Raw genomic sequence first — 22,883 nt, forward strand, 5'->3', positions numbered from 1 at the left:
GGTATAATTTAAAAAGCATTTTTTTTAAATTTTGGAGCAGTATAAAATTTACTTTAATGCAATATATTCGGAAGTTATCGCAAAAAATCGCCAAAATTCAGCTTAATTTATAATTAATCAAAATTTCGAAAAATTACTCCGAGGTGCATTTTCACCCTTTAAGGTATACGTGGGCAAATCTTGATACTTTACGTCAAACGGTCTGAATTGAAGAGGCCAATACATATATACACAGAAACACAGACACACACAGTCATTTTTATTTGTAGTAAAGATTTATGATTAATTTTAATGCATTGCAATCTAAATTAAATAATGCTGCTTAAATAATAGTTAACGTATCTATCCCAAGTGGAGAAATATCAGAATCAATATTGCTGTTTGTAATATATTAACCAGTAATAAGTATGTATCATAGTAGATTTAAAAAATAATCGAAAGTTACATAACGCAATTTTAAAAGCAATAATCTTTATTTTTCTACAATATGTGCTACAAAATCATAGTAATAAAATCATTTCTTCCTTATTTTTAAAAAATTTCTATGGGGAAAAATTCCTCAGAAAAACCATACATTGGTTTTATGAGATTTGCGTATTGGTATTACATTTCCATATTGTCCTAATTCCTCTTTTTACAATAAGACGGAATATAGATAGATTCATAAGTCTAACACATTATGTTATTTCATTATCACACATTGTATTATTTTGTATTAATCAATTTAACCAACACTTTGTACGCCGGCGTCCTTGCATAGGGGTAGCGCATCTTCCCCTGGATCTGGGCGTTCCGGGTTCGAATGCCGGTTCGGGCATGGTTGTTATACATCTGTATTCTGTCTGAGAGGTGCGTGAATTAGCCCCCTTGAAAAAAGGGTTTATGCTAGCGGAGGTGTGAGTTTCATCTTCATATGAGCTAGAAGTCAGACTTCTGCCCTCGGGTGCTTAGGGATCTTTACCCTCAGAAGCTACTGTAACCCTTTTCCGTGGTAACACGGACACAACATCAGCAGTTTGTACTTTAGGAATGGTGAATTTTTTTTAAACTTAACTTTCAATATGTTGCTATCTATTTATAGTTTTTTAAACAAGACATTTTAAACTTAAAATATTGTGTAGTACGCAATATGAAGAGTGAAATTATCAAAACTAAATTAATCCAATAGTTTGAGTTAAATTGATACATATTGATTATAAAATAATAGAAGAATATACATTGTCATTCAACATCGGTGTATTATGTTTACTAGGTGCGTTCCATAATCTGCTTATTATCTTAAAAATTCAACAACAAAAAATTCATTGCATTAAAATTGGAAAAAGAATTCCCAAGCACAATCAGTAATAGTACTTTTTATACACTTTTATAGACATGTTTCATTTTTATAATGACAGAATTTTATAAATGTTTACCGTTCTCTTCCTGATGTGTTGACTTTTGAAACTGTGTATATTTTTGTATTCTTGATGATAAATATTATTTTCAATATTTTTAAAATTTGATCATTAATTAATCGATTGATTTGGTTAAATTTTTTTACAAAGATAAAAAGAATTTTTTTTTATTTAAATTTTTAAAAAATAACAATAATTTTGTGAAAAACTAATTTTTAAATATCATAATAGAGATAGTCAAGAAAAAAGTAATTAAATCTATTTATTAATAAAAAATGAGTTTTAAAAAGTTGTTTTATTAAATTCATAATACATTAAATTATATCATAAGAAAAATCAAATATGGTTAAAAATGGTAAACTATAAGAATCTTCTGGGCATTGTTTACTTATGTAGTTAAATCTTAACTCTAAATAGCCTTCCCCCCAAATGACAAAATTATGTTTCAAAGTTATTAAAAGTGCATCTTAAGTTTTTAATGATAAAAGAAAGAAGTTTGTAGAAGAAATAAAAATAAATAACAATTTTATAACAAAAACGATAATTATTGTTGCAAATTATAATTAAAATGGTGGAACCAAACACTGAACAAACTTGCGTGCTCATTGAGGCGGACTGAGAAGAAAAAATATCTTGAATTAAAGTGGTAAAATTACATCAACTGAAACCTAGCCGCAAGGAAAAGCGGAATTTAAAATCACTTGAACAGAAAAAACTTAACTTGAAAAAAAGCATTAAGGAATTGTTTTTCTATCCCATCGTATCTCTGAAACACTTCTACAATCAGTGATAATTCATATTCACACAGCTTAAAAAAATAAAATCACGAATAAATGGCATAACACGTATTTTCATGAGTCTTGTTATGAATAAACTGTGCAAAATAAAACAACTTTTGATATCGGTACAGATGTCGGTTTGGCAGCTCAAAATATCTTACATCAAAACGGAATGAATTCCAATCGCCCAAATTGTTTTAAAATACATTAAGATCATGTTTAGAATCTAGTGGATTAAGAAGTGGCTTGACTGAAGATCATGATTCGGGGAATAAAAATAACGGTTTTATGCTCTGTGTCTAATCAAGAACTTATAGAGTAATACGAGTTTTATGAATTGTCAATCGAAGCAATCGCGGTGGTTATTGAAGGCTTTCCATTTTCCCTATCAGTAAAACAGAAACAGGGACCATTGTCCACTAAAAGTCTAAAAATAATAATAATAATCTACCTCGAAACTATTCAGATTTTTGTCTCAGAAGCTTTGCATGAGTTCCAAAGTCGCTTTAATCGCCAAAAGTTGACGTACTTACTCTTTACCACGCGTCCTTAATTCAAAAATTTGTTTAGATATGCTACGCCAGATGACATTAGAACCATTACCACCACTTTCAGAAGCATTTTAATTGGTGGTTGGAAATACAAACCGGGACTTCATTGAGTAATTAGTGATTATAAATAGGATCATGGAAATAAATATTGTAGAATTTATATAGGTATTTTGCACAAATTATTATTATAATGAAGATAAGGAAAGCAATAAAGAAATAAAAGATGACCTGGAATGAAAAATGCCAGGAGAATAATTTGTTAAGGATTTATTTTGGAAATGGGAGTTGAAGTGGTAAAAAAATAATATACACAGGAAGAAACGATGTCTAATGGTGATAGAAATGACGCCATTCGACATCGCCACATCATTGAAAGGCTAGTATTATAATAATTATTTAACACTAAAATAATTAAATTGTGAAGATATCTTCTTAAATGAAATCAGTTTCAGACTTATTTAGATTAGAAATATTATGAATACTTATGAAATCACGAATTTAAGAATTTCGTGCCAAAGAATGGTTCGGACGCCATCTGCTATAGCAGTCCCCCCTGATAATTTGGCGTTTTAAGAGTTATTTGATTTCTTGATATAATCAACTTTCCCATATTAAAATGTCACTTTTAAAATTGCATTCATACCAAAGCTTGCTCGAAGGGAAAGGTGAAAACTGAAAAATAGACAAAATCAAAAATCACTAGCCTGAAAATAACATACTTAAGAACTCATCAAGGGCTATTTGTATGAACTTGGTCACTGTTCTGCTTGTAGTTCATTGACTCTTGAGCCATTAACCATTCTTTGACCATACTACGCCTGTTTCGTTACTGGTAAACAAACATTTAATAGTTATTTGATTTTAAAAAAATAATTCACTTGTTTTTGTTTTTATTAAAATGTGACTTCTGATACTAAGCCTATATGGAAGTTAGAAGTGGAAGCAAGTATGGATACCTACGAAATCGCTAACATAATGCAACATGCACATGCTTTTCAACCCAACCGAAATCAATCTGCAAGCAACAAACTCTCTTTTCCAAAACCACAACAGTATCGTCTGGGGGAAAAGTCCTTCCTTACCTCCTAACCTTGGCCGTGAGACGTGATAAAGGGTTCGTTTTCGGGAGAGATGACGTAAAGCACGTTTCGGATGCTGCGCTCCTGGTCAGATCGGCACGTACGGCACGAGGGGTCACGTGCTCTCCTCTCTCTTCCTCTCGGCCCTCGTGCCCGCGGGTCACACACGGAATGAAAGAGAGATCACACTCGCGAATCGGACAATGACGGAAGCTGTTGCTCTTTCGAGAGGGTTGGAGACATCTTTTTTTCAATATTTTCAGTATGTGTGTAAACAGATCCTTAAGAAGTGTGTGTCGGTATTTTAGGTTTGTAGCAACTGGAAAGTATTTTAGGTTTGTAAAGTATTTTATGTTTGCAGTAACTGGAAATTATTTTAGATTTGTATCAACTGGAAAGTATTTTAGATTTGTCGTAAATGGAAAATATTTTAGGTTTGTAGTAACTGGAAAGTATTTTAGGTTTATAATGTCTGGAAAATATTGTAGGTGTTTAGTATCTTGAAAGTCGATATCTAGAAATTTTGATTTCTACGAATCTGAATTTCTGAATACGAATTACATTTATGAAAACTAGTATTAAAATAAGGAATAAAATAACTCCATGGTTTATTTCTTGGTAAGTAAGTTTCTCAAAATTCATATAGTTTCATATATAAGAAGAATTAGACATGAGATTTAACATATGTGCATGATGGGGGAAACAGCTTATGGAAAGAAATAAAAATTGAACTTTATTCTTATTATTTTCTCTGGTATGCATATCTTAAACGATGTTTACAAAAAGAAGTTTTGTAAACATTAATGAACATGGGTATCTGAAAATTCGATGTTTCATTGTTTTATACGAAATCATTCTTTTCTTTTTGTTTTATACCATGTTTCTCTTTTTATTTCAGAAACAGAACTAGACATTTTGCATGATGGACTTTCATATGCAGTCATTACACCAAAAGAGTAATTTTGAATCAAATCCTTCCGTGAAAATCAAATATGGGGCCTAATTGAAAAATAACACTAGCATGATTTTTTAGAACATGCTCAATATATGCCTTGGTTAAGGTAGGTCATCAACTAAGAGGATTACATAATACTAATGAATATTTGAAATACAGATAAAACACCTGTGCATATTTGAAAATAGTTCATTTGGCTGCAATACATTAAAGTCCTCAATATCTATCTATATCTATTACTTATAATAAAGATAAATGTGTGGGTGTGTTGGCGCTTTACAGACCAGACCATTCGACACGTTACATAAAATACTTAACTGAAAATTTTAACGAGCATTAGATTGGTAAACCGGCTGGTCGCTAAAGGCGGCTAGTAATTGATAGATTTAAAGAAATAATATTTTGACCTTCAGATTAAACGAATGCAAAAAGAAAGAGTTATTCTGTCAAATGAAAGAGAAAAACTGCGTAAGATTCTCGGGGTAAAAATTATATAACTTTCTACAAAGAGAGGAGGCTGAATGTTTGAATGGTTCAAAAAGGAGATCAATAACTGAATGACGGAAATGTTAAACACAATAATTGCGAATCATATCTGTACCCATTATTTTCAGAGTTAAAAAAACATTCTTTGTAAATGACTTGTCGACATTTGGTTTACTGAAAAATTGTTTGGTTGTTCGTAATGCTAATATTCAAGCATTTATTCTTGCAATGGCGCTGCAAACATATCACCAGAAGTATTCTAAACATCACAAAACTGGAAGAATGGTTCCCATCTACATTTTTGTCACTTAAATAAATGTAAACTGCGCATGAAAAAATAAAGCATCCCCTAAAGATCAACACTAATGCATCTTTGGGGGCAAAAATTAATAAAAGACCGGGTCTTATTTTTGGAGAAACTTGGTATCTCTTCTCTTAGACGTTTATAAATACGTTAATTCAAAATCGCAATGAGTTAGTTTAGTGGAATATAGCCTACAATTTTATCATCCAAATTGTAGGTTTTTTCCAAATTTTGCGTCAAATCCAAACCTTCAATATATTGCTGTAGGTCTGTCTATTGTTTCGTATTTATATGAATAAAATAACTAAAAAGCAGCAAGTCAGATAAAGTCTAGAATATAAACACTCCTGCTGGTGAATAATACCAGATAAAGCATGTTTATAATATTACTATGACTATCTTTGAAATAAATGTTTAACTGAAATTTAATCATTGCTTTTTAAGATATATTAAAAGCAATTATTCCAGGCTACCTGATATACTGATAGTTCAATTTCATGCATTATGCATTATTAGATTCTAATGATTCTTTTAATAGAAGATATTTACTTAATAAAGTCCCATGGTATCATAGGTGCCGTTAAAATTCATGTGTCTATTAAAATCTATTTCAAACTACACGTTGTCTTTTTCCATAAGGTAACTTCAGTTTCTAATTCTTCATCTAAGTGCTCATTTAAGTAGCAGAATTTTTCTTTCTTAATATTCGACAGTGGTGATAAAATTTTTGCTTGAAAAATAAATAAATAAAAACTGCTTGAATTCCGTCGCAACAATGAAATCCATTGTTAAAAATTAAGAAAAAAATATTTAAAAAACCTGTTAAAATTTAGGAATATATTGCATGGTATTTAAATTGGTATTATTAAAAAGACAACATATTTTTAAATTTTGAAATGTTGTAAAAATTAAATATGCTTTATAATATGTCCAGAAATTATGACAAAAATGTTAAATTTCATAATTTTTAATTAAAATTTCAAAAAAAAATCAATTTAGTGGGCCTATTCTAACTTTCTAAAGTATATCTGAGCTGAATTTGATAACTTCTTCTAATAGCTTGGCCTATAGAGTATCGCACACACATACAAGTATAAACGCTTGCTTATATATATATATATATATATATATATATATATTTAATTCTTCATATTCGATACAATAAGAACTGTAACGAATATAAAGAATTTTTGCAAGATTTTCATCTATATGAAAATATATCTCTAAAGTCATTACCACGCACTTGAGAGAGAATTTCTATCTCCGACACTTTCTTTTCTATCTCTATTTCAATTTCTATCTCCACCACAACATGCATTTCCTGATTAAAAATTAATAATATGTGCAATCTACATAAGAACTGGGTACTATCTATTCAAGGATGTTCAACATTCCTTCTACCATAATATCAACATGTACAGTCGATCTCAAATATATTTCGCCGAGATCGATGACTGCAAAAATTTTCAATATTGGGCTCAAAAATTTTTTTTAACTTTAAATTTTGAGAGACAAATAGATTATACACTATTAGTGGCCTTATGCTCATTGTGTTATGCATCTCTCTAATTTTTTTTTATCTATACCTTTATACAACCAATTATATCATTGTGAAGAGTAGCGGTATTTAAAAATTGAAGTACTTTAAAAAGTGCTTACCATTGCTTAATTCCGAAATTAAACCTTAAATGTAACAAAAATATTAAAAATTTTATTAAAAACATACCTTATACCGAAACCTACCAAAGCGAAAAGAAACCAATCTTCATATCCGGATTATCAGATATGAAGAAAAGGTCAGGATGGAATGTAGGTAATATAAAACGATTTGAATTTCATTTCAATAATAAAATATGTTGCTGTAAAATAGCTTAAAATACTTCTTTTAATAACTGATTTAAAAAAATTTGTGGAAAAAACATTGGTAGCAATAAAAAGACACTTCTTAAAATTTTAAAGCGTTATAAAACACATTTTTGCGCAATAATATTTTAGGAAATTATCGCAGAAAAACGCCAAATTCATCATAGTTTTTAAATAATTAAAATTTTAACTAAAAATTCAAAAAAAAAATGCATCGAAGTCTACATTTCCAACATCCGAAGCATAAATGTGCTAAATTTAGCAACTCTTGGTCAAACGGTCTGTGATTTGTAGAGCACTAACATACACGCACATACATTGATCTTTATTATTAGCAGAGATCTGTTCTAAAACAATATTTTAGAAAAACAATGTGTCTGCATTTCATAAATGTAGAAGCTTCGGAATAAGTGAATTAAAAAATTCGGAATTTTGGCTATGTTTGATCAACAATCACCTCAAGAAGTACTCATTACTTCAGAATTTCAAAATTAATTAGTAATACGAAAAGAGAAAAAAAAAAATACTTTCTTTTATTGCCTCTTTTTAAATGAGGCAGAAAAAAATCCTCTCAAAAATTTGCATTTATTTATGTAATCACGAGTTTCATCTTCCCGAAACATACATGTGTTATGTTTCCCAAAAAAAATTTAGGAAAAGAAGTAGTTGAACTGGAAATTAATAATTATTCAAAATTAATAATTTTAAAATCGAAATCAAGAGCAATTTAAAACGGCAGATTTGACTTACAACTTGAAGGTAGATTCTAATAAAATTGGTAAAACAAATTAGAGCCCTGGCAAAATTATTATAAAATCTTGAATTAACAATGATTAAAAAGTTTCTCTTATATAGTAATTATGGAATTAAGCTAGTCAAACAAATTAAAAACCTCATGAATTCAAAGAATATTTTTAAGTAAGATTACAGAATGTTATGAAACACCACCCGTCTGCGAACACTCTAAATTAGCTACCTGGGGTCCATCTTAAGAAGTTAAAATCTTAAAGTATGATCCCTTTAGGCCAGGGCGATTGAAGAGTCAGCAGCTCTTTCTCCGTCAACTTCCGGCCGATCCTCGTCGGCCACCCACCGTCATCCTGATCCGCTACGGTCCGTACGTACCACACCAACCGACCACTGAAGCAGCGGCGGCGGAAAATTGATTTTCACAACTCGAACTCCATATTAAGCTGAATTCGAAACGGATTGATTCGAAAAGGAGGAAAGCTGCAGCTGATTTTTGTTATTTTAATGTAGACAGAAAAGGAAATTAGTTTAGAGTAATCGCCGTGCATTTCCAATCCGTCAACAACTGTTTAATGTCTCTGGAACAGTCTTTAATAAGTCACATTCATTCTATTATAATTTAAATGATAATAAAGGGAAAAGCCATCTCAACTAATAATAGGGAAGAATTTATGTGTGTGTCTATGAAACGGGCTGTCTGACCAAAAAATATTCAATTTGGCACTTATAAACTTTGAAAAGTAAAAATACACAATTCAGGAGGATTTTTTTTAAAAAAATTTGAATTAGAAATATAATTAATTTTTCCTCAATACTCACCATCCCCGAATATATTGTTGGACAAAAATAACTTTTACACTATCTTAACTTTAAAAAAAAAAAATATTTTTAGTGACAACAGTTTAATTACTGTACAAATTTTTTTTTCAGAATGTTGACAGTTTTTTAAAAATATTTTTTATATATATTTAAAAAAATAGATTTCATTTTTGATATGAAATTCAAAGCATTTTTTATTATTTCGTCAAACATTTGTTTCATCCCATTCTCCCATTGGTGAAAACTTAAATTGTTTATTTTTCTGGTTTCAATCTGTAAACCATGGCATGCATCGTGAAAATAATAATAATAATAATAATTCAAGCTATTCTACAAAGCAAACCATTGAATATAAATCTACCAATTTTGCATATGATTACTTTTTGAAAAGTTGATAGTCATTAATAATACTTTTTTCAAAATTTTAATAAGACTTTTGTGAAAAATGAATTCAAATTTTATACAGTATTTTTTTATTTTAAATTTTATATTTATTTAATTTTATACAGTATACAGTACATTTTATACAGTATCAAATTTTATACAAATTATTTACAGTATTTATCTCCTCTGTAAATTTGGAGATAACTACTGTAAAAAATCCATCCTAATACCACTGAAATTTTTTTTTTAAAAATTATTGATATTAACTCAATTTTCAAATTTTTTTTCTCTATTTTCAATCTATTTTTAAAAATATTTTTCTTATGTATATTTTACTACAATGCTTTTCATTGCTTTAGTTACTATATTTATACTCAGGCGCGTAATCATATTTTTGTCTGCCATGGTAGCTACTGATTATATAATACGTAATCATACCATATAAATAAGAAAAAAAAATTCATGAATTAAAGATAGATGAATATTATGCTACTCTGATATGGACTAAAGTTTCGAATCTCCATTAAATTTTATTTAATTATCTATTTTTCTAAGAAAAATCCTACTTTTTGGAAAATTTATAGACTAACGCTAAATTTGGGACAAACAAATACTATTGTGTCAATAAAATAATATTTTTTTTTTCTAAAATAACTATATCAGTTTTCCATAAGACCAAAAATTATATTTAAAAAAATCAGTTAAAGATCAATATCAACAAATGAAGTTATCAATATTATATTATTACAAATAGGTTAGATACATACATTTGATGCTTTTGCTTTTACAATGAAAAGTAAATACCAAATACAATACAGAGCCCTCATAAAGAAAAGAAATAAAAAGACACACAGAGAACAGGCAAGTCGCCTAATGCAGTTATAAAATTATTTAAAGAAACTGAAATATAATATGCATTACAGAGAAAGCTGTTTTAAGTCTTCTAAAGCTCTTAAGAAGAGGCAAATCCCGGGTCTTTCTTTTCCCCTAAATTCTAAAATCTAAATATTTTTTGTTGGTTAATTTCATCTTTACATAAGCAGTTTTAAGTAGCAAAGTTAAGTTGCGAAACATTTAATTGCAGATCATTTGCTAAAAATTTGGTTAAAACGTATTGCTTATAAAAAAAAGCGCAACTGAAATTTAAAAGTATTGTGAACAAAATGGTAAAAAAAAAAAAGCAACATTTTTAATGCATTCTAAATAATGGTTAATAAGATTGGACATTTTACTATTTTTAAAAAGTCACTTTCAATTTTCTTTTTTCAGCGCAGTTTTTTTTTTTTCTTTCTTTTATTTCCCCTATTTTTAAAGCCGACTTTACTTAGAATAATAATTAGTAGAATATCAAACCTGCAAAGAGTAATTAGTCAGTAAATTTACTAGAATAAATTGCAATAAACAATACTTGATTTTAATTTAAATAAATTAGATTGCACAGTTTTTATAATTAAATGAAAGCACAAAATTATATAAGTTTCAAAATACCGCAAAAAAAGCTTAAAGGTTCGGGACCTTCTAGAATTGTGAGGTCCCAGGCGACTGCCTATTTTGCCTATATAAAAAACCGGCCTCAGTTACAGATTATGGTTTAAACTGTAGATGATGCATGTAAGTGAATTGTGCATGTATTAATTTAATAATGCAATAAACTGCATTCATAATTACACGAAATAATAATTAATTACAAAACATATTATTTAGATATTACTTAATTTTAACTATTTAAAAATTCGGATTGACTAACTATAAATTGGGAAAAATTCAATGCTATTTTCGAATAGTTGAATATTTAGTGCAATAACAAATACATAAGAAAGTGGCAGAAGCTTTAATAGTCACCATCTTTTACATAACAGTAGAAGTTTAAATGTGTTCGTCATATGATGATTCATGATTCAAAAATTAGTTTGAAGTCATTCTTGATACGTATTCGAAACGAGGCGTTAACCCACCATATAAAATCAATAAATGTGTATCATTTAATATTTCAGCGTTTTTTTATCAATACCAATTAATTTTTAACAACACAAATTAGCAAGATATTAAAAGTATAAAATTCATAAGAAAAATAACTTAAGCTGAGATATTTAATAATTTTTTTATACAACTTATCCAATCCGGGTTTGTTGGCTTTATGCATATATATATTGCAGCCTATCGTACACACAAGAAAGGCCTCCCGTGAATCCATGAAAAACACATTTCGCAAAACGCAGCGTTTTTTCCCTCCCCTCCCAATGTGGGCATCGATTGACATTGAGCGATGATGAAAAATGGCGCCTCGTCATGCAACGTCGCCTCAGTTTCTCGGAAGAAATCAGTTACAGATTATGCGCGCAAATGTATTAAGCATTCGAACAAACTAACAAAGTCATCCTTTTCCTGCCTTTATAACAGAATAAACTTGGATTATTCTTTCATAACTTTTGAATGACCTCGATTTAACTGTGACCAATATCATTCAATTTTCATTAGACGGCTGATGTCTGTTGCAAACAAGTTTATATTCTTTTCAACAGAAAGTTAAGACGAATGTATTTTGATTGCAATTATATGGTTAATATAAACGCTCAAGTACATAAAAAAAAGTTGTTTGATTCATTTGTTTCATCAGGATAGTGCAATTTTTGCAATTATACATAAATGATGCTCTTTACCCTCTTATAACAATTATCGATATTCAGAAATATCTCTTGGTCTGCTCATCAAGTCTTCTGGACTCTATCCTTGCAAGTATAATACCGTACTACTATTCGTTGACGCTCGACGTGTTGATACCAGAGTTTTTAATGCACCTAAGTAAGTTTAAAAATTCATAGATATTCACAAATTAATGTGTATCATTTAAAGATCATTTAAATCAGCGAAAATGTTCACCTCTGGACTTTTTCGCTCTCTATAAAAAGGTGAAGAAGAAGAAATTGATCCTCTGTTCATCTGTTTGACCGAGCGTATGAAAATACCATAATTCAGTAAAATGAACTATAGTTTGACACATATGCCTAGTTTTGCCTGATTTTGTTCCAAACCGCAGAAGAGCAGATTGTCAATGGAATTGATTATTCATCTGAACGTGAACGCGGTAATTCAAAAAAACTAAATGGATGAACTGAAGCTACGATCTCTAGTGCAAAATGAAGATCAGTTTGAATTAAATCCGTGTATGATCATATAGTTCGTTTGTGTGTTCACTTGAAAACAGCGAATTCGCGAATTCAATGAAAACATTCTCATTGATTCGTTGGATAGCTTAGCTTCTTCGTAGAAAGAATATGTATTAAACCCACGAATGAGTGTTGTTCGTTTGTTTGTTTGTTCTCTTGAGAACAGTGATATTTTTTCAGGGGCTAAGTTTCTTCGTAGAAGGAATTTCTATCAAATTTGTGAAAGCGTGAATTTTTCGTTTTTTGTTCGTTTGAGAATAAGAACACAGAGAGAAAAAAAGAATAAAGTAAGGAGGGCATACTCAGTATATGATTTAATTCCTTAGCAAGGTAAAAGATAATCAAAAATGCGTAATATTCCTTTTAATTATAATGCATTTTCTTTAGATTGGATGAGTCCAAAATTTAACGCATATCTACAATTTTAAAGTCGAATTCATAATTACCATAATTTAATAAAATGAACTAGAGTTTGACACATATGCCTGATTTTGTTCCAAATCCGTAAAGGAGTAGATTGTCAATGGAATTGTTTACTCATCTGTACGTGAACGCGGCAATTCAAAAAACTAAATGGATGAACTGAAGCTACGATCTCTAGTGCGAAATGAAGATCAGTTTGAATTAAATCCATGTATAATCGTATAGTTCGTTTGTTTGTGTGTTCACTTGAAAACAGCGAATTCGCGAATTCAATGAAAACATTCTCATTGATTCGTTTGATAGCTTAGCTTCTTCGTAGAAAGAATATGTATTAAACCCACGAATGAGTGAAAAATGTTTGTTCTCTTGAGAACAGTGTTATTTTTTCAGGGGCTAAGTTTCTTCGCAGAAGGAATATCTATAAAATTTGTGAAAGCGAGGATTGTTTGTTTTTTGTTCCCTTGAGAATAAGAACACAGAGAGAAAAGGGAATAAAGTTATGAGGGCATTCTCAGTGTATGATTTAATTCCTTAGCAAAGTAAAAAAAAAATGCATAATATTCCTTTTAATTATAATGCATTATCTTTAGATTGTATGAGTTCAAACTTTAACACATATCTACAATTTTAGAGTCGAATTCACGTATTATATTTCAATGATCTTGCATGCTGTGATTTTGAATTATTGTGTTCAATTAAAAAAAATTCATTAAAAAACAACATATAATCTTACGTTCAAGAGTTCAAAAAAGAATTGATCACGAAATTTTGGCGATATGACCATATGCTAAAATTCATACACCTAGCTTTCAGCATTTTTGAGCCTTCGATTTCACATAAACATGAGCAGAGCATCTCGTAGACACCCTTCTACTGGAATTCGAAGGAAACTTATAATTTTAGTGTAAAAAAATGATAAAAGGAAGGAAATCTAAATGGAGGGAATTTATAAAAATATCGAGCTCGAATATTTAAGAGAAAGTTCGGTTTATGAAAAAGCGAGGAAAAGATTGTTAAAACATATAAAAAATGTGCAATTTAAATGCATTAAATGGGGGATCTAATATCTGGGACCAAAATTATCTGGCGAAACATTTTACTCATATAAGCATAACTGTCTACATTTAAAATCTTCGTTTCAATGTTATATTCGGAGAACCCTTTCGTCTATTCAGCTAACACCAACGACTAACATCTCTTTATCATTTTTATTCTAAATTTGTTCATTCGAAATACACTTTTATAATTTTCAATGGTCCAGTGTCTACTTTTATCTATAGGAAAGAAGGGTTACGAATTTAAGATTCGATTCCATTGAAGATATGAGGTGTTTTTATAGGGGAGCGGAGGGGGAGGTTAGCGCACATGCTCCCAATTTGGAAAAGTGGGAATACTAACAGAAGAATTCCGATTCAGTTATCATTCACTTCATCTAAACATAGTCAAAAGTATAAAGTCACTCTCCAAACTTCAAAACTTCAGTAATTAAAAAATTCTTAACTAAAAAAGCATGACAAACATTTGCTTTTACATTATTCAAATCACTCTTGATTTTAATATCATGTTATTTTCAAATTCACTAAAGTTTTAATTTAAATGTATTCCCCACTTATTTCTATTGTGCCTTTTTCAAACTAATATAGGCCCCTTTAAATTATTTCGAGCGAGATCCCTTTGTTGACCAACTTGTTCGTCTGGAATATTGGCTTTTCCATATTTAAAACTATAAATATGGAGTGCAATTATTTAAAACATTGCCTTTTTATTAAAAATTATGAATTTATTGAAAACATTCTACTAAAACGTTTTGAACGCAGAAACTAAAAACTATACATTACTAAGAAATAAGAACAGAAATGAAACAGCAGAAAAGGAACATTAATCCCTACTTCTGGATTAAAGTTCCAAAGAAAGCTTTCTTTGGTTTCTTTGGGGGGGAAGTCTTAATTTTAAAACCATGGGCAAAACATTTGATTGAATGTTTTTACTTAACGATGCAATTTATTTGATTCGCTCTATACTTAAAAAATATTGTTACAAATTACAATTATAATTATTTTTGCGAATTGTGGAAAAAAATTGTATTAAACTAAAATTAATATCATTAAAATGATAACTTTTTCCGAGTTTCAAGACAGTACAAAGAATAATTTTCTAGATAGCATTTTCCGAAGATAAAGCTGAGAAATACTAAAAACTTGCTTAATTTTCAACTAATAAAATGTAATTAATTTTTGGATTTCTGAAAGTTGACAGTGACCTTCTTGTCTTGAAGGGCACAGTACCAAATTTCATCAATATGGGTAAATATCGCATATCTGTAAAAAAGACAGACAAACAAATATTCTTTTTACATACAGATCATTCATTCTTGAGAAAAATGTTTGAAGGTTAAATGGTTCTGTATACAATTGCTACAACCAATTTCTAGATTTCTAGAAGTAACTAATAACCAACCAAAGAAATTAATGCCATCTTTAGACTTACTCAAATCTAACGGGAAACAAAATATTCAATAATATATTTGAGTATTCGTATATATGTTTAATTTTAATAATTTCTTTACTAGGGCGATGTTTCAATAAAAGAACATTCAAAAAATTATCTATGGAAATTTTCGGATTCAAATTTCCAAATGCTGCTTTTCCCAGTGAATTGTCATGGGTGAAATATAAATTATTATTCTTTATGTTTATAAATACAAACGATACCCCTACCAAAAAAAGAAATTAATTATTTACAGCTAATGTCTTATGTCTTGTATCAGAATGAGTTTGCTAATGCAGCTATACAACGCATAAAATCGAGAGAGTAATTTCGAAAAATGTCTTGTCCAACCGGATGATTTAGCTTTGAGGCAAATCTGCAATTTTATTTTAAAGACAACATACTCAGTTTCATCTATCAAATTCATTATCTATTGAATTATTTCATACATATGGACAACAAAACATATTGTCAACTTACTGATGAATTTAATCTAAAGTATGATGCAATTTTGGAGCTAAACCTCTTGCCGAATTTCATTTATCTAGATTTCTTCCTATATCTAATTCGCTTACAAACAAGCAAAGAAAATTCTAGTACTATGAATTTTTTCGGTGTCTGGGGAATTTAAAATTTCTTCCAAATTTCATCAAAATCTAAAGGTTTTTTTTTTTTTTTTTTTTTCAATAGTTAAAAGAGGGGATATAACTTTTCTATTACGATTTTGCTACATTTGTGATATATTTGATTAATTTTTATTAGATTTCATTCATATAAAGTAAAAGATTTGTGAAGAGTTATTAGTACATAATTATTAGTATATAATTTTCACAGTCTGGATTTTAAAAAGAGATATTCCGATTTGAACTTCACAAGTTAAAATGAACGATAGCAAATTTTATTCCCTAAAACTTATGATACTCCTTATATATATTATAGTATTGATCCTATAGATTTATATAATCCTCACCCGTTCGAATAACGGAAATTCCAAATGTTTTTAAACTATAGGTTGCGATTTTTTTTTTTTATCATAATTTTTATTCTTTCGGAAAACATGACCTGAAAACATATAGGAATCGGATAATTTTTTTAATAAAAGGAATACCATTGTGAAAGAGAATTTCTGAGAATTAAAATAGAATTATATCAAAATAAGCCTTTTTTATTTGTTTTTTTAAAGAGGAATTTAGAGAATAAAAAAAGAAAATTGGAAATCCCATGTTTGTGAAATCGTAATATTATTTTTGTTGCCAAAATACAACGTAAAGAATGAAAATCAGATTAATTATGAGCTTTTCCAACTTAGAACATTTTTAAATTGTCATTAATTTAAAAAATAAATATTTCTTCATTTTATGAGCTAGAGAAAAACTTTCATCTCAATTTAAAAGTAAAGTTTCATAATTGCTTTATATCAACAATTTTTATGACCTTTCAGTCGATGAAAACCTGATGAATACTGCAGAAAAAAGTTTTTTGGTTAAATACATTCAATTTTAAAGCTAATTTTAAAATACCCCGTCTTGATGATAGTTTGACGGAATGATGGGCAGGAAATTATAACTAAAGGATTTAAATGACACTAAATATAATCCCGGAGTACTAACAGTTCATCAAAGACGACTCATTAATAATTGCCAGTTAATATGATAAATCATTAATCAATTTACTTAATAATTAATAGAAGCAATACCACGTATGCAAATTGTCAAAATTCTATATGATGAACTATTAGATTAAACTAAATATTTCACTATAGATTAAACTAAACTAAATATTTCACGATAAGATTAAACTAATTATTTATTAGATTAACTAAATATTTCACGATAAATAACAAAAAATTCTTTTTTTCCCTCCTACCTTGGCTATAAGCATACAGTTTTTTTTTTGTTTTGTTTTTTTTAAGTTTATACAAGGTGTGGGAAAAAAAAGGACTATTCGTTATTGGTTCCGAAACATTCATTTTTCCCCCCTTCCTTTTGTAAAATTTGGAAAATTCAGATAGGCTGTGTCACTTTTTACGGGATAATATCTTCAGTTAAATTTAATAATTTTTACATGTGATGTAAGGTTAACCAAAAAATATTGGGAAAAAAGAAGTCAGTCACTCTTTAATGTCAAACAAATAATCTCATTCCTATTTAATAAGTACTCCACCGTATTCAAAATTTATAGAAATCTTACCATTTCCTTGAAATAATGCGTTACCGCATTGCTTCAATAAATCTCATTTTCATTGTTGTTGTTGTTGTTGTTGCACATTGTTAGAGTTTTTCCTTAATAAAATTTTTAATCTGTGTTTATTAAATAATATAAAAGAAAAAGTGCAGTGTTTTTGGGTACGGCTCTAAATTCATCTATCATCTTTCGGTTTTCGTACTCACCTAATTTCCTCAATAAAATATATTTTCCAGAAGTAAATTTTTTTCAGTAAAAAGAATGCCTTTGAGTATCACCTTAACATTTAATAAGAAAAAAAATTATTATTATGTGAATATTCTTAGTCTTTGCTTGGTGGGTTCAAGAAAGTACTGGGGTTTTTGAAAAAGGTATAAGTAATAATAGATTTATAATGTTAATCTATAACAATGTCTAATCTATGACAGTTCTATATCATTTTCTATTGCACATTAAAACTAAAATTTCAGAAGAGATCACAGAACTGTAGTTTGGTGCTGGAGCACAAAAGAAAGAATATGCTCCTAAAATAGTATAGGTTATCTGCTTATCTGTGGTTTCAAGAACTCTTTCAGAAAATGAACATAAAAGATTCATTTTTCCTGAAGCACAGCCAATATTCTAGATAATTTCCTTGTTCTAGCACTCGAGTAAGGAAAGCTTCTACCATATCATCCAAATGTGAACAGGCTATCAAGTACTTGGCAAACCGTCTTCCGCAACAATGCTGAGTGTTAATACTCATTCCTGTTGTTACTTACATAAATATTAGATACAGTTCTCTGATAGACCTATTAGGAAGTCTCCCAACCATAAGACATAGGATAACAACTCTCTGATAGACGTATTAAGAAGTCTCCCAACCATAAGACATAGGACCTAGAAATTTAGCAATTTTTATGGATATGATAATGGTTTTCAAAAAGTATTTTATATATTTTTTTAAATATACATTTTTTAATATACATATCTTTCATTTGTTTGATTTTGAAGGAAATAGTAAATGTTTAAATTAAAAAGAAATAGCTGTTTTTTGATAAATGTTATCATAACAGTCGAGAAAAACATGTTGAATTCGAAGAATTAAATCATAGATTGACGTTTCCAACTTATATGATTTCTGTACTCTGTTTAAAACTATTTCCTTAAGATTGTATTCCTTCCTTACTCAATAACTTTTTTTTCTACTTCAAATACTAAATTCGAAAATTATTGAAATAAAATTTGAGCAAATGGTGATAAAATAATAAATTGATTCAAGTTATAATAAAAATTATTAACAATATAAAAATAATTCAATTATTTAAAGTTATGTCTTCTATTTATTCTATCTGAAGGTTGTGCTTTATCTCTTATAGAGATAGCTAAAGAAGGAAAGGATGGCTATTGAATTTTTTTTTTTATCCAGTTTCGATTCGCTGTAAATGTTTCTAGTGGTAAAGCATGCATTTCTACAATATGGGATGAATTTCAAATTCAAATAATTAATAATTTCGAAGAGATGTTTCTAACTGAAAATTTTTAATTTCGTTTGCGTTTCTTAGATGCTGTTTGCTTCATTACAATTGATCTTTTTTTATGTACTCATTAGCAGAACAATGTTCAAATCAATGGACATGGGTTTCACGGAACAATTTGTCTGCATTAAGATTGAATATTTTGCTCCGATACATCTCTTTCGAATTACATCATTCTATCAAGATTCAATACAAAGAATGTCGCATTTTTATTTCGTATTTGGAATCTTGAATCGCTCAATTATAAACCATAACTGGATGAAAATTCCTACTTGATCATCTGCTTTAAAGCGGTTTATTTCAATCAAATTTTATAAAGAGATTATTATTGTTTTTGTTTTATTTTTAATATTCTTGACTCTTTCAAAAAAAAAAAAAAACTCTTCACAAAAAAGTTTTATAACCTAAATATATATTTTAAGCAAATAAAATTAAAAAATACAATAATAACAATAAATTCACCTGGTTCTTTTTAAAAAATAAAACGGAGAAAATAGATTAAAAGTGTACGTGTTTCAGTAAAGTTTGTAGAAAAAAAAGTTGCTTTTGCTTTCGATATTAAAGAATTTGAAATAAACTGCTTGTTGAGAAATTTTTCAAGTGTACCAATATCAGTGTTTTCAAATGCTGGTAAAGAATAGCTGAATAAAGACATTTTAAAAAAACACGTTTGTTTCTTGAGTTTTCACAGATATCTATGACCAGATAATGTTTATAGCATGCAACTTTTAGAAAATTTAGATCTCAAATTGTCTACTAAAGTACTCTGATGAGATTTTAGAGTACTTATTAACTGAAAACGAAATTTCGAAACTGAAATTTCAACTTGTTAATTCAGGAATTTTTCAGAGATTTTAAAATGTATATATATTAAATCAGAGATTTAAAAACTCTAATTTTAAATCAAAAATATTTTTCAGACACGTTAAAGTATTTATTCATTAAATGCGAAATTAATGCAGAATATTATAGAAAGAAAAAAAAAAGAAACTCATCATATTATCAAAGATACAGTTTATAAAATAGTAAAAGACAAACGAAAAAAATATGCCATTTAACTTACCTATGTGGGAGATTATGATGCACAAATGTTGATGGTTCCAATTTCCTACTCTCCACCGAACAGTCACAATATGATCAGCCCATCACTTATTGGTCAATAAACGGCATGTCAACAGTTCTAAAAACAGACTCGGTTTCGATACTCAGATTTCGAATCCAGTGATTCTCCTAGCCGTGAACGAATCGAATACTTTCCAACGACGAGTTAAAATCCATTTTTAACAATCTGACACAATTTTTAGAAGTATTCTGTTCTTTTTATGGAAAAGCAGACGAAAAAAAAAAGAACTCTAGACTCAGATTTCTGGTTGTGGTCGCGAATAGGCTAAAACTGCCGGAGGACCTGATTGTCACCTGAGTGCTCGAATAAAGGTGCGTCAATCACGATGGAGTGCTGACGCCTACATTCGATGTCATTGGAAAGACATCTAAAAGTAGGAGGAGTCAAAATATGTGTAATAGAGCCACTGAGGACCGATTTCTAGTAGGAAGGCGTGGTGATAGGCGGGGTCACTTGTGAATGATACTACTGATTGCGGCTGTTAGCACAGGGCTTAGCATATTACCAGGCGACGGAAGTGCCTTTTAACACTAACTGAAAGGGAGTGTAAACTGTTAAAGGAATCAAGATTTCACGGTTCGGGTTTCCGGGGTCCTCTCGAACAAAGAATCGTCAATCGCTTGTGTATGCTGTCAGTGTCGATGTTAGCGAAATGAATATTTAATATCGGTAGGGAATGTGTGAAAGTTGACAATTGTATGACAGTTAACAGAAAGAGGAATACAAAAGAACAGGACGAATACTGTCAGAGCAAATTTATTTTAGTGAGAATAAAATTTTAAAAAAACGGGGAGGGATAGAGAATTTGATATTTTTTTTTACAGTAGTATTTCACCAATACTAAAAACACAGTTGGAATATAGACATACTCCAAATTCATTGATGTTTCTGCGTTATAATGAAATTTACAATGAAATCTCTTTAATACGCAATTTTACATTGGCTTTGATTCATTCATATCCAATGCAATGTTTTTTTAAGTCATTATAGCTTCGATGTTATTCAATAGTGCAAAGAAAGGAACAGGATATTAATTCAACTCTTAAAGATTTGTTAGAAAAGTTTCATCAATCGACATATATGGAATTTATTTTCAAAACAAAATCAAATTTAATCGCTTCCTTGTAAATCTTCTATAAGAGAATAAAACCAAAGAAAGCAAATGACAATAAAATTAAGCCGTTAATTGTAGTACTTCAGCTCGGCAAAAGTTTTTTTTTTTTTTTTTGTAAAATCGTGGGAGAAAATATTTAGACACAAATCACATACTGATTGCAAACGGATATTTTTCAACTTACCTACATATGAATGGGTCATTTAAATAAAAAGAAATCATGAATGCCCTTAGTTTAACATGTTATTCGAAACAATCTGCGATATTACAGTATTCATTTTACAATTTATCTATCATTGTTTATATTTTTGAACTTATACCAGTTTTACCATGGTGAAATAGGATCCAAGATGGCGTTATATGATATTGTCGGCATGGGAGCGGGTAGAAAAAGGCTCTTATAGTTAATCATTAAAATTTGTGTGTGTGTATGTGTAAAACCCCTTTTTATCAGATTAAACATCTATATAAATAAAAAAATCAAAACCTTTTTTAAATATAAAATTTGATCCAAAACGTTAGACTCATTCCGAGATACACGAAACAAATTTATAAGTCTATAAAAAATGGTCATTTAAAGTTATAAGATTTTTTTTTTATCTTCTATAAAAAAAATTGTTTAGAATATTACAATGTATTCAAACTATTCTAAATTAATCTAATTCTATATCCTAAGACAAATACTGGAGAAAGAAGAAATATTTATAGATGGTTTCTTAAGGAGAATTATTGAAATAAGAGAAATATGGTATAATTATCATCCGCGTTGTTCAGTAACTTATAAAAAAAATCGGAATTTCAAACATAATTGGAATTTTAACATATTTTGAACACAGGCTGGGTATAATGTCGTTTTCATTAATATGTTATTTTGCTGTACCCTGAATAACCTACTAAAGAGTTTTATTGTATTTTGAAAACAAAATATTTTAAAAGGTGTTTTTTAAAATTTAAAGATAATATTATTAATCATTAAAAAAATCTTTTTTTGAAATCAATTATTCCTTAATAAAATAATATTCCTTCTCTTTATAAGAATCTTTCTGTCATTCCATAACTTTTTTTTAACGGTTGCATAAAATGTACTTTAATTCTTTTTTCAAATTCAATATTAAAAATTTGAATGAAACTCTTTTTACTACGCAATTTTCTAATCACGAATACCTCCTAACCACAAATAGAATGAAGAAAAAGCTTTAGGCACAATCAGTTATCGAAACAAAATATAAAAAAATTCAAGAGTTTTTCCTCTTTTTTTTTTTTTTCTTTCCTTTATTTTATTATTTTGTCTAGACGCTATGTAACCAAATGTTCTCGACTAATGCCAATAAAAATCCTTTAAAATATCCAAAATGACTTTTTTGCAGATCATTTGTCAGTATTGTTTTTCAATTTCGCATTTTGAATATTTTCCGACAATAGTTCTTGAAATTATTATCGAAAGAAAGCCGTTTTTACACAATTTTAAATTGGAATAATTATTTAATCACTGGTGGTTATC

At 28.9% G+C, this 22,883-nt stretch overlaps 1 protein-coding gene across 1 annotated transcript in view; it reads right to left on the reverse strand.

Annotated features, from left to right (window-relative positions):
* Positions 1-20,512, reverse strand: part of LOC129975906 (single-minded homolog 2-like) — a 162,232-nt gene extending 141,720 nt beyond the window's left edge. Inside the window, exon 1 of the mRNA XM_056089189.1 lies at positions 20,209-20,512. The gene's annotated coding sequence lies outside the window, so the exon portion shown is untranslated. The remainder of the gene's footprint in view (positions 1-20,208) is intronic.
* Positions 20,513-22,883: the final 2,371 nt, after the last annotated feature.

This window comes from Argiope bruennichi, chromosome 7, assembly GCF_947563725.1.
Source record: "Argiope bruennichi chromosome 7, qqArgBrue1.1, whole genome shotgun sequence".
Classification (NCBI taxonomy): Eukaryota; Metazoa; Arthropoda; class Arachnida; order Araneae; family Araneidae; genus Argiope; species Argiope bruennichi.